The sequence below is a fragment of the Mauremys mutica genome, chromosome 6, assembly GCF_020497125.1.
Source record: "Mauremys mutica isolate MM-2020 ecotype Southern chromosome 6, ASM2049712v1, whole genome shotgun sequence".
Lineage (NCBI taxonomy): Eukaryota > Metazoa > Chordata > Testudines > Geoemydidae > Mauremys > Mauremys mutica.
In genome coordinates, this window is record NC_059077.1 from 20,017,128 (window position 1) to 20,028,615 (window position 11,488).

General features: G+C 40.6%; 1 protein-coding gene across 4 annotated transcripts in view; it reads right to left on the reverse strand.

The window, feature by feature from the left end:
* The window catches only part of ATP8B1 (ATPase phospholipid transporting 8B1), a 113,321-nt gene that overhangs the window by 100,516 nt on the left and 1,317 nt on the right, over window positions 1-11,488 (reverse strand). The window contains exon 1 of one of the 4 annotated variants that reach the window (XM_045021139.1): window positions 11,098-11,130. The exons of the other annotated variants lie outside the window; for them this stretch is intronic. The gene's annotated coding sequence lies outside the window, so the exon portion shown is untranslated. Of the gene's footprint in view, window positions 1-11,097; window positions 11,131-11,488 lie in introns of those variants that run through there. 4 annotated transcript variants of the gene reach the window in all.

Here is an 11,488-nt window from a genome sequence, read left to right on the forward strand (position 1 = left end):
GCAGTCACAAGGCTATTGTAGGGGGGTTGCAGTATTACCATCTTTACTTCTGCTCTGCCTTCAGAGTGGGGCAGCTGGAGAGTGGTGGATGTTGGCCAGCCACCCCGCTGTGAAGGTAGTGCCACAGCCAGCAGCAGTGCAGAAGTAAAGGTGGCAATACCATGACACCCTGATTTCTGCACTGCTGCTGGCAGTGGCACTGCCTTCAGAGCTGGGCTCCCAGCCAGCAGCTGTGGATCTTCCTGCAGCTGGAGAAGGTTCCTGGAGGTGGGTCTGACCCAGCCCTGGGAGCAGCCTCTGCAGGGGAAGATGTCTCATTCCTCACCAGCCTGACCAGGACCAGCAGCTGGAGACCAGGATATGGTAGGAGCCCTCGGCTGGGCGCCCCCAGCCATGCCCCTCCCTGGCTCCCAGCCCAGCACCCCAGCGCTTGGGAGTTAAAGGGGCCTTGGGCTGGGGGGGGGGAAGGGTGACCAAGGGAATCCCCTCCCCCCCATCACAGTACTCTGGGCAGTCGCCCACCCATAATGCTGGCTCTGCCCCCCCAAAAAAGTGAGGACCCCCTCCATACCACACCACTCTCACTTCTGCGCTGCTGCTGGCAGTAGTGCTGCATTCAGAGCTGGGGGCCCGGCCAGCAGCTGCTGCTCTCCGGCCACACAGTTCTCAAGGCAGCGCCACCTCCAACAACAGCACAGAAAGTAAGGATGGCAACACTGCAACTTCCCTACAATAGCTGAGACACCCCATTACCTCTTTTTGGGTTGGGACCCCCATGGTTACAACACCTTGAAATTTCACATTTAAGTATCTGAAACTGAAATTTACAATTTTTAATATCCCGTGACAGTGAAATTGACCAAAATCGACCATGAATTTGGTAGGGCCCTACCTATGGGTAGATCATGGGGAGGGGGAGATGAACCTGGGATCTCTGGATCTTAAAAGAATAAGCTTCTGAAGATACATTTGTGAAACCAGAGATCCACATCTGAGCAATTAAGCTTATGGAGTAGAGTTAGAGTCTGAGGTCATTTCAACATTATAATGTACTTTGCATGCTGTTTGATACAACACTCAGCAAAATAACTGTACTAGTTTGAGAGTAGATAAGAATGATGGTCTTGTTAATCATGAATATACAATGTTCTCTTTGTATTCATCAAGGTTGTTTTGGTATACAACAGTGAGACAAGCTTTAAGGAATTGGATTGCACAATTAGATAAACTTTGTACAAGCCAAATTTTGGGCTCAGTTTCACTCATGCAACTTCACTGATATTACAGGGTTGATGTAACAGGGTAGAATATGGCTCAGCAGGAATCTGTCACACAGTGCAGTGAAGTCAGCCGGAGTATGGAATTCATTACCACAGGCCATTATGCCAAATGGCATAGCTGAATTTTTAAGCAAGGCTGGATAATTGTACTGCTAGTAATGACGCTTAGGGATAGGCATGCTACTGTAAAATAAGGGTGATCAAATCATGCTGAAGGGTGTAGCCTGAAGTATTAAGGAAGTAAATCTTTTTCACTGCAACTAGCTAGGAGCACTATGTGAGATTTCATCTTCCTTAGAACAATCATGCATTAGTTCATGCCAGAGATACAGGAGAAATTTGGAAATTTCAATTCCAAGAGGTAAAATTAAAGACACCAGAGCATGGCCTTGATGGACTGTGGTCTAATGAAAGTATAAAGCAATTTTAGAAATTCAGGTGCAGTAAGTTACCAGAGGCAAACAGCATGTATTTCCACAGGGAGTGTCTTTAAAAAAAAAAAAAAAAAAAAGTGTGGAATAGAGAGACTGACAATATATAATATCCACAAAACAGTGGTTGCTGATAATTAGAAAGCTCCTAATGTGACTTTTTTTAAAACGATGCCATAGGAATTACAAACCAGTGCATCTCGTACCTCACTATTGGGGAAACTGCTGGAAAGTGTAGATGAAGACAGCTTTCAACAGCTGCACTAGACTAACTTGGTAGGGCAATTTAATTGCATGACTTCTGTAAAATAAACCTAACCTGTTAAGAGGTTTCCTTCCCTACTTAAAAAAAGCTTTAGGACAGTAATTAAAGGTGGACTCAGGAGATAATTTGTCTTTTCAAGACTTTTAATGAGATCCTTCCAAAAAATTAATAATAAATAACAGAATAAGGGACAAAGTCTTGGCAAGAATTAAACATTTGCTGAGCAATGGGAAAGTTATAGTGAGCAGCTACGTAAGTGCTAAAATTTCAAGGCTATTAACAGAGACATATGGAGAGAAAAGAATGACCTATCAGCACGTATGGAAATGCACTTGAACATATTTGTGACAGAAGGAAAATTAAAGATGTTTACTAGATGTCAGAGGCTCCCTTAGGCCTAGCCTATAGTAGAAAATTAGGTCAGCGTAACCACGTTGCTCAGGGGTGTGAAAAATCCACACCCCTACATTGTCTTAACTACACTCCTTCAGTCCCTGTGTAGACCGCGGTAAGTAGGTAGACAGAAGAATTCTTCCATTAACCTAACTACTGCCTCTCGGGGAGATGGATTACCTACATTGACAGGAGAATCAATCCCGTAAGCATAGGAAGCTCTACAGCGGTGCAGCTGTACTTCTGTAGCGTTTTAAATTAGATACTCTCTTAAAACAGGTACAGTCAGCATCTGTCTGTTAATACAGTTCCCCAGGGTCCTACATTGGAATCAGTTGTTTAATTTATTTAGAGGATAAAATAAAATAGCTTGTGAGCTTGTATTTCTGCCACTAAGTGGATTTGTTTAGTAAAATGCACAGAATTTAAAAAAAATGCTCCAGATAATCTTAAATTCGCTGGGGATGTTGGACAGAAAAGATGGTTCAGTGATTAGAGCACTTGGGAGAGCCAGGTTTATTTCTCTACTTCACCAACAGCTGCTTGTGTGACTGCGGGCAAGTCACTTAGACTCTCTGTGCCTTAGTTCCCTACAAAATGGACATAATAGTACTTTCCTACCTCACAGGTATACTGTGAAGGTAAAACCATTCAAGATTGTGAGGTGCTCGATACTTCAGTGACGGGGGCCACAGAAGTACCTAAAAGAGATAAAAGCAACAAAGAATCCCGTGGCACCTTATAGACTAACAGATGTTTTGTTCACAATAGCAGATGCAGCTTAACTTGGTTGTACATAACGTAGAAAAAGCATAAATGGACTCCAAGTCTGGAGGAAAGAGACTTGAGTCATCATGGGTTGCTCAATGTAGTATTTGCTCAGTGCACAACCAGGATGGCTAGGTGTATTAAATTGATAGAAAAACCAATGTCAAAGAAGAACAATTAAATAGCACACTTTAATTTGGCATGTTAAATTAAATCCCCAACCTCACCTTAAGGAAAATATAGCTAAAACTGACAAGCAACATGCATATAAGAGAAATTACAAAAGCGAGGGTTAATTGAAAAGGGAATCAGAAGCTTATTGTATCACCATTAGAAGCAAACTCTAGCATTGCACAATTAGATAGGAATAATGAAGAAGTTTTCACATTTTTCTTACTCTCCTGGTAGCTGACAGTGGTCTGATCCAATAGGGCAGATCCTATGTTCCCTCTACTACAAATCACTGAACAGCAGTGCACCTTTGACATTAAAAGTGCCAAATAGCTGGCACAGCATGTACTCTACCAGCCAAGTTGTATTTGTATCTTTAAGCTCTCTAACTTCAAAAGGAATGAAAATGGAGCTTCCAAAGTTTGTTGTTGTACTCAGCCAAGATGCAAGAGGTGTAAAGTGACATAGCTTAACTGAAGTCAGTTAGAGTACGTCTTCACTAGCAACATTAAAGCGCTGGGAGTAGCTACCAGCGCACTGTCTACACTGTCACTTAACAGCGCTGAAACTTGCAGTGCTCAAGGTGGTGGTGGGGGGGGGGGGTGTTCTCATCCCTGAGCGAGAAAGTTGCAGCACTGTAAAGTGGCAGTGTAGACAAGGCCTTAGACTGATGGCACTACACCAGTTTACATTAGCTGAGAATCAGGCCTCTGGTCCCTGGGTTAATACTATAATTCAATCTCTGGAGGGCCAATTTTCAATCCTTTGACGTTGTACTTGTATCTTTAAGAAGATCTCAGCCCAAGTACATCTGGTTTAGTCCCACATGATTTATTCAACATACTCCATTGAAAACAATGGAGAGGAATTTTAGCCAATTTGTTTGGTGCTATAAGCTATATTTAGGATACCTACAAAGATATACATGGGAAATAGAACCCAAACCCCTGGCATAGGCAAATAAACTGTATGCATTTCAGGTAGGTAATACAAATAAACAAACATAAATCTCTCAGACCCCTTAGAAGCAATAATTTCATGATAGTCAAACTACAGAACTAAGGCAGAATAATACACAGGTGTCAAGTATCAGAGGGGTAGCCATGTTAGTCTGGATCTGTAAAAAGCGACAAAGAGTCCTGTGGCACCTTATAGACAGGTGTCAGGCTCAGTCTACACTGCACCAGGAAGTACAGAATTGTTTCCAATAATAGAGAGCTCTTTAATCTAGCAGCAAAGGGCTTAATGAGATCCAATGGTTGGAAGTTGAAGCAAGACAATGACTAGAAATAAGATGCGAATTTTGGCTGTGAGATTAGTTAATTATTGGAAGAATTTAGCTAGGGATGCGTGGATTCGCTATTTCTTCCAGTCTTTAAATAAATACTGAATAGCCATCTAAAACAATGATTCTCAAACTTACTTGATCAGGACCCCATCACACACATACACACCCTGCCACCCAGCTCTGAAGGAAGAGCGGAGAGCAGTGGCTGCTGGCTGAGTGCCCAGCTCTGAAGGCAGCACTGGGCCAGCAGCAGCACAGAAGTAAGGGAAGCAACGTGAAATATGTGATATATTTGTCAATATCGCTTTTCACAGCAGACTAAGCTCCCCATTGCCACCTTTACTTCTGCGCTGCTGCTGCCACCCTGGGGCTGACAGCTGGAGCCCCGCCACCTCCTGGTGAGAGATTGGGGGGAGGGGTGCGCAGAGGGAGGTAGGGTGACCAGACAGCAAATGTGAAAAATCGGGACAGGAGGTGAGGGGTCATAGGAGTCTATATAAGAAAAAAGACCTAAAAATCAGGACTGTCCCTATAAAATTGGGACATCTGGTCACCCGGGGGGGTGGGGGAGGGAAGCCCAAGCTGCCTTCTGGCGAGGTATAGAGAGTGGTTGGGGGGAAGGAGAGCCAGAGCTTGGGTGGCAGCTGTCCCCTTTATCCCTGTCTCCCAGGTGTGCATGACCCTTCTGCATGAGTCCCAGCCACCCAGGGCTGACAGCCAGAACTCTTAAATAAATAAAAAGCACATAGCTCATGCCTCCCTTGATACATTCCCATGCCTCCCTTGGGAGGCCCGCCCTATAGCTTGAAAACAGGTGATCTAAAAGATAACCTATCGCACAAACAGAAATTATGGGCTTGATGTAGATTTTACTGGGTGAGTTTCATAGGTCTGTGTTATGGAGGGCGTCAGACTTTAAATTATCATAATAGTTCCTTCTGGTCTTAAACTCTATGAATTTATTTTTCACATGAATAATAAAGCTGTTTATTTAAGGAAAACCACATACAAGCACACAAACAAGTCAAGTCAAGATATGGACAAATTGGAGAAGATCCAGAGAGAGCAACAAAACTGATTAAAAGTCTAGAAAACATGACCTATGAGGGAAGATTGAAAAAAACTGGATTTGTTTAATCTGGAGACGAGACGACAGAGGGGACATAACAGTTTTCAAGTACATTAAAAGCTAGTTACAAGGAGGACAAAAAAATTGTTCTGCTTAACCTCTGAAGATAGGACAAGAACAATGGGCTTAAATTGTAGCAAGGGCAGTTTCAGTTGGACATGAGGGAAAAACTTCTTGTCAGGATGGTTAAGCACTGGAATAAATTGTCTAAGGAGACTGTGGAATCTCCATTGTTACAGTTTTTTAAGAAGAGATTAGACAAAAATCTGTCAGGGATGGTCAAGATCATACTTAGTCCTGCCATAAGGGCAGAGGACTGGACTAGATGACCTCACAAGGCCCGTTCCAGTCCTACGATTCTATGCATGTATCCATTTTCTATTAGACATAGAAGCTTTTTAAAGACATAACCAGAAAAAATATGTACAATCTTTGACAATTACATTCTGCTAGCAAATAAAGTCAGACATTGCAACTAAGCAAAAACAAAAAAAACTTAAGCTATAAAATGTTCTTAACGTGGTTTTTCACTAATATAGTTTTTGCCACCATTATGAATGAGAAAATTTGACAATGACTATTCTCTTTAAAATGCTCAAATTTGTACCGTTTAGTCATAATGATTATGGAAACATACACACATACCCCCACCCGTTCATACCCCAACCTCAAAAGTGGGCACCATTCACAATAGAGACCACTAAAAAAAACAAAACACAATTTCCTAGAACAGTTTGCCTCCCATTCACAGCTTTACAAAAGTGTAAAGAAAAGTCAAAACTACATCTAGGCAAATAGTAGGGAAAGCATCTCATGCCAGGGTAACACTAATACAACAGGTAACTTCACTTATGCTCTGATTCCCTCTTCCCTTCTACACCCCCCCATCCCTCCCCAAATACACACACACACTTAAGCTTTACTCATAATAAGTATTTGGGGGATCAGAGTCTTAATCAGAGGGTCAATTTGTGTATGGGGGGGAGGAGTAGTTCACATGGCAGAAAAAGATTCACTTCACATTCTGAAATTGCCTTCCTCTGCATTTCAGAGCAGCACCACTACATGTAATCAGTAGTGCACTCTTTATGTAGTCTCATTCTCCTTGCTTAGTCCAAATATCCATTAGCCTTGGGGCATTGCTTCTTTTGGTCCAAACATATCAAGCTTTTGGAAATATTATGATACTATCCCTCTAAGATGCCTGTTTTTAAATAAACCCTTTCAAATGTAGATGCCTCCGAACCATTCTCAGTTAACATGTTAAATATGCCTTGCTGTGTTACCTGGGTAAACGCCACCAGGCAGTGCTAGGTTAGACACTTGCGGTCAGATTTATTCAGATACCCTGTTATTTAATATTGTTGGTGTCACTAGGCATAACCCTAGGTAACTCAGGAGGAAAGCCATAAGCGTCAATAAAGCCTTCTGTAGTAGGCCTGAATGAACTAAAGTCACTCCATGTCTGACCAAAGCGCTTCCATGTTTATGTTTGAACTTTAATCAACCTAGCAGGCCAGTAACCGAGAATGGAATGTACAACAGCTAGCTCAACCGTGGTACTGCCAGGAGATAATGATGAGACCTGCTTACACCTGGCTAAGGGGGGGGGGCAGAATAACGGATCCAGGAAAGTAAAACAAGATAACTGTTCACAGAAGAGTTACTAACGAGCTAAAGTGGTTTTTGCCAAGTATGACTTAACTGCTTAATGTAATTGCTATTGCAAAGTGTATTTGCTGCATGGGAATGAAAGGTGGGGGGAGAGGAGGAGTGTGGGGGTGATGGGAATGCTTAGCTGAAGTTATGTATAAAGAGAGAAAAACCGCTTGTATCTGTGTGCAGGATTTGAGAATGCTTTTTCTCCCTGGCACCTTTTTGGGCTCAAATAAACCTGGTTTGCTTCTCCACCCTGGTGTGTTAATTAGTGCGGCGCACACCGGGCAACGAACCCCCACTGTTGCTGTCCTCGGCCCTCTGTGCCGGCAACAATATCTTTTTAAAGAGCTGTCAGGTAATAGTTAAATAATGTAAAAGCTGAACACTTGCAACTTTCTCAAAGAAATGAGATAGAGGACAAGAAGTAGAGAGAGTTGTTCCATTGCTTCAAACTGGATTGTTCCACATTCTGGAGAAAGAGATATTAAGGAAGCTCCACTACTTCAAAATTAGAAGTCTTTGAGCGCCACTTTCATTCTGGTAACAGAACATATTCAGTAGTATAGTCAAGGGAAAACACGATTAAATAGAGTTTACCCTACTTCTCACTAGGGGAACATGGAGTTTAGTTTACCCAGTTCTTTTTTTCTACCACAACCCTACTGAATGTATCTCTAACATATTGACAGAGGTCAGGATGCTACAACATTCATTTGTGACTTTGTCACACTGTTGGTGTGGACGACCTGACATAAGATAGAATTAATGTGATTTGTAAAAGGTGTATTAATGTGATTTGCTGTAGGTGTATTTTATAACTGCATATATATGCCACAGATTTCCACCCATTCTTTTATTTAGTTAGCCCACAGATTTCTACCATAGCTCTGCTTTTTTTTTTTTATTTCCTTTTGGTGCCAGAAATGCTTGGGTGGGGTAATACTCATACTCACAGTTGTAGTAAACTAGCAGGAGTTAAGATCAAATTTTGAGGGCCATTTAAAACTACATACACAAAAATTATGAAGAGATATTAAATGTACCATTCTATTATGACTGTGGAGGACAAATAAGAGTTAAGATTTATAATGAAATACACTGTGCCTCCTTTATGTTAACTGTGTTTCCCTTCATTCACTCAGATGCTTTCCTTTGACTATACAGATTGATTGGGATCTTGGGGGTTTATTGTCTCCAATTTTTCATGTACCGCCTAATTATTTGTTTCTTGCTCACCTATCCCACTACTTCTATCTTTGTATTGTTTCCACTCTATGCCATCCTGTTCGGTACTGTTTCTATGATTAAGACAAACATGTTCAGTAAACTTGCTCAAGTTCTCTGAAAAAGTTATCAAATTAAGATTAAAGTATAAATTTTTTCTGCTTTATAAGTCTGATATCCAACATGGCACAAAACTCTATTGTGTTAGAGTTTTACAAGTGTCCTAAGGAGTCAAGATGTAGGAATACTTGTTAAGTAATACTTTTACATCTCCAGAGTGTTGATCAATACCCGTAGGAGATGGGTAATGAAGTTTTCTTTGCATTTTAAAGAAAGAGAAACAGATATGGAAAGGTTAGGAGATTTGCCCAAAGCCACATAGCAGAGATGAGATTAACATTCAGGAGTTTCTGGCTCAGTTCTTTTGCTCCAACAATCAGGATCAGACTCTTCCATTTAGCAGATGTTGGTTAAAGAAAACAGCCAAGGATAAAGATTGGAAATCCTTATGATTCCAATTTCCAAAAGCAGAATTTAAACCTATGGCAGACTGCATAATCAGGCCTAACACAACTAACATACTGTCAAAATAAGGCCTGCATAACTACAGTAAAAAAAATAGCAAATGAGTTCAGGCTAATTTGAATAGAAGCGGCAGGAAATGGCTCATTCAATTTAGTATTGCAAATTGCAAGACTAGGGACCAGAATACTCTCAGGAAGTCTCACAAGAGAGAACAAGCGAAGAACAAATCAAGTTACTGAAAGTAAGGCCACCTGAGTGTTTAGCACTAGTTAAAAAAAAAAAAAAAAAAAAAAAGGTTTGGGACATATGTCCTGGAGAATGAAGCATAAATTACTCCAACGCTACAAAAGTACTCAATCTTTTACTGGCAAGGGAATTCACATTTGGAATCTTCAGAGATTGAAATAAAGCAGACAGTGACCAAATCATCATGTTCACCGTGAGTTTGAGTTACTATTTAAAAACAAATCAACCACCAGCCATGATTTGATACCACACAATTTGACACTCATAAGCTCATACCAGGAGTTAGATTTCCAGGCTTTAATAAGAGCCTGTGCAGGATTTATTTTAGGAATGGGTTAGCTAGTAGTCCACTTGGTTTGTACTTGGCTCACTTTTCTCTTACCTTTTGTACAATATATTTACAATAGAAAAAGGTGATCATAAATCTGTAGAGTGACCAGATAGCAAGTGTGAAAAATCGGGATGGGGTGAGGGGTAATAGGAGTCCATATTAAAAAAAAAAACCCACAAATATCGGGACTGTCCCTATAAAATCAGGACATCTGGTCACCCTACAAATCTGAGAGCCTCCAGTACCCAGAAGTTCCTGGTACTATTATCTACGCAGCTACACACACGGTTCTCCTAACTGTAGCATCTAAGGTACTTCACTTCCTAAATATCTCTAGCATATTCTTAACCAAAAATTAGTTAGGATATTGTTTTGATAACTAACTCATCCAATTAAGCAATTATATTAGAACTTTTAGAGAAAAAAAGCTAATGTTTTGAGGACATTATTTTAAATCTTAATAGGTAATAGACATGGAGTAGTAGGAAATCCGAACCAAAGAGACAATTAACCGAAAAGCCCAGAAGAATTAACACTAATTTTCTTTGGTTCACTATTACATTAGGTGTTCTAAATAGCGACAAACCTCACAGATGATATTCTTAGCAAGCTTTATTACATGATTATAAATGTTCCTTAATAAGCACCGGCTTCACTTCTGTAGAAGACTATGTAAACATAGCTTTTAATTAGTCAATCTCACACCTGCAAGATAAATTACCAACATTTTATAGATGTGGAAACAAACAAAATTTAAGGGCCTTGCCCAAGGCGCCACAGCCTGATCCAGCCAGGATTATCAGAACTCACAGCTCTCAGTCCCCTCTTCCATTCCACCCTATCATCACCACAAGTAAGATGCACCAACCAATTACTAAACATTCCCTAAAATATAGTGAGGAGCTGCTTTTGTCATTAGAGTTTGAACTTCCATTTTTACATTCCCTATAAGTAAAAGTCTTTCAGGTCGGGATTACCTGCCTAGGTCTGTACAGCACTAAATTATACCGTTGGCACTCAAAACAAACCAAAAAACCAGCACTAACAAAAATCGTTTCCAACTGTAGGTGAAATACACTATACCTGTAACTCACAAAAAAGGATGTGACAGCCCGAAATTCTTGTAACATGTAAGCATTTATATAACCTTTACATTTGGCCAAAATATTAAAGTTTAAGCATTGTTATTCCAATATATCTCATTTCCTTAGGAGAATAAAAAGGAAGAAAACCATCTCTTAGTTGACTAAGGAATTAATATACTGTAGAGTTTTCCTTCCTTTGTTATACTGTTGAGCTTTATAGAAAATTATGTAGATCGAAATTGTTGCAGTCACAATGGAATCAGGCAATTATTGTTATTTGGGAAAGGAAAAGGAAACTTTACCAATGAGCACAAGAAATAGAGAGTCTCTTTTTTTTAAACATACTGCAGCCTACACAGTGATACAGAAGCAGCATATTCTGGAGTCAAGGCAGGTGCATCATAATTTGCCTTTGTCCACCCAGTCCAGGGAGGAGAATGACGTGCATTTCTTTATTGTGCTGACAGACGGGGATTGAAAAGACATTTGAAAACAAACACCGGTAGGTTTGGCTTTTTTATTTCCTCCACCAGCTACAGCAACACATCAATGCAAGGGGCTTCTCCACTGAGTTAATGTTTACCTTAAAAAGTGATCATTCTGAAAATGAATCAGAACTGGCAGGTGCACTGGTCATTTAAACAAGCATGCAGTGCTGAGCGTGCACTATTAAGAGATTAGTGAATGTCCAGG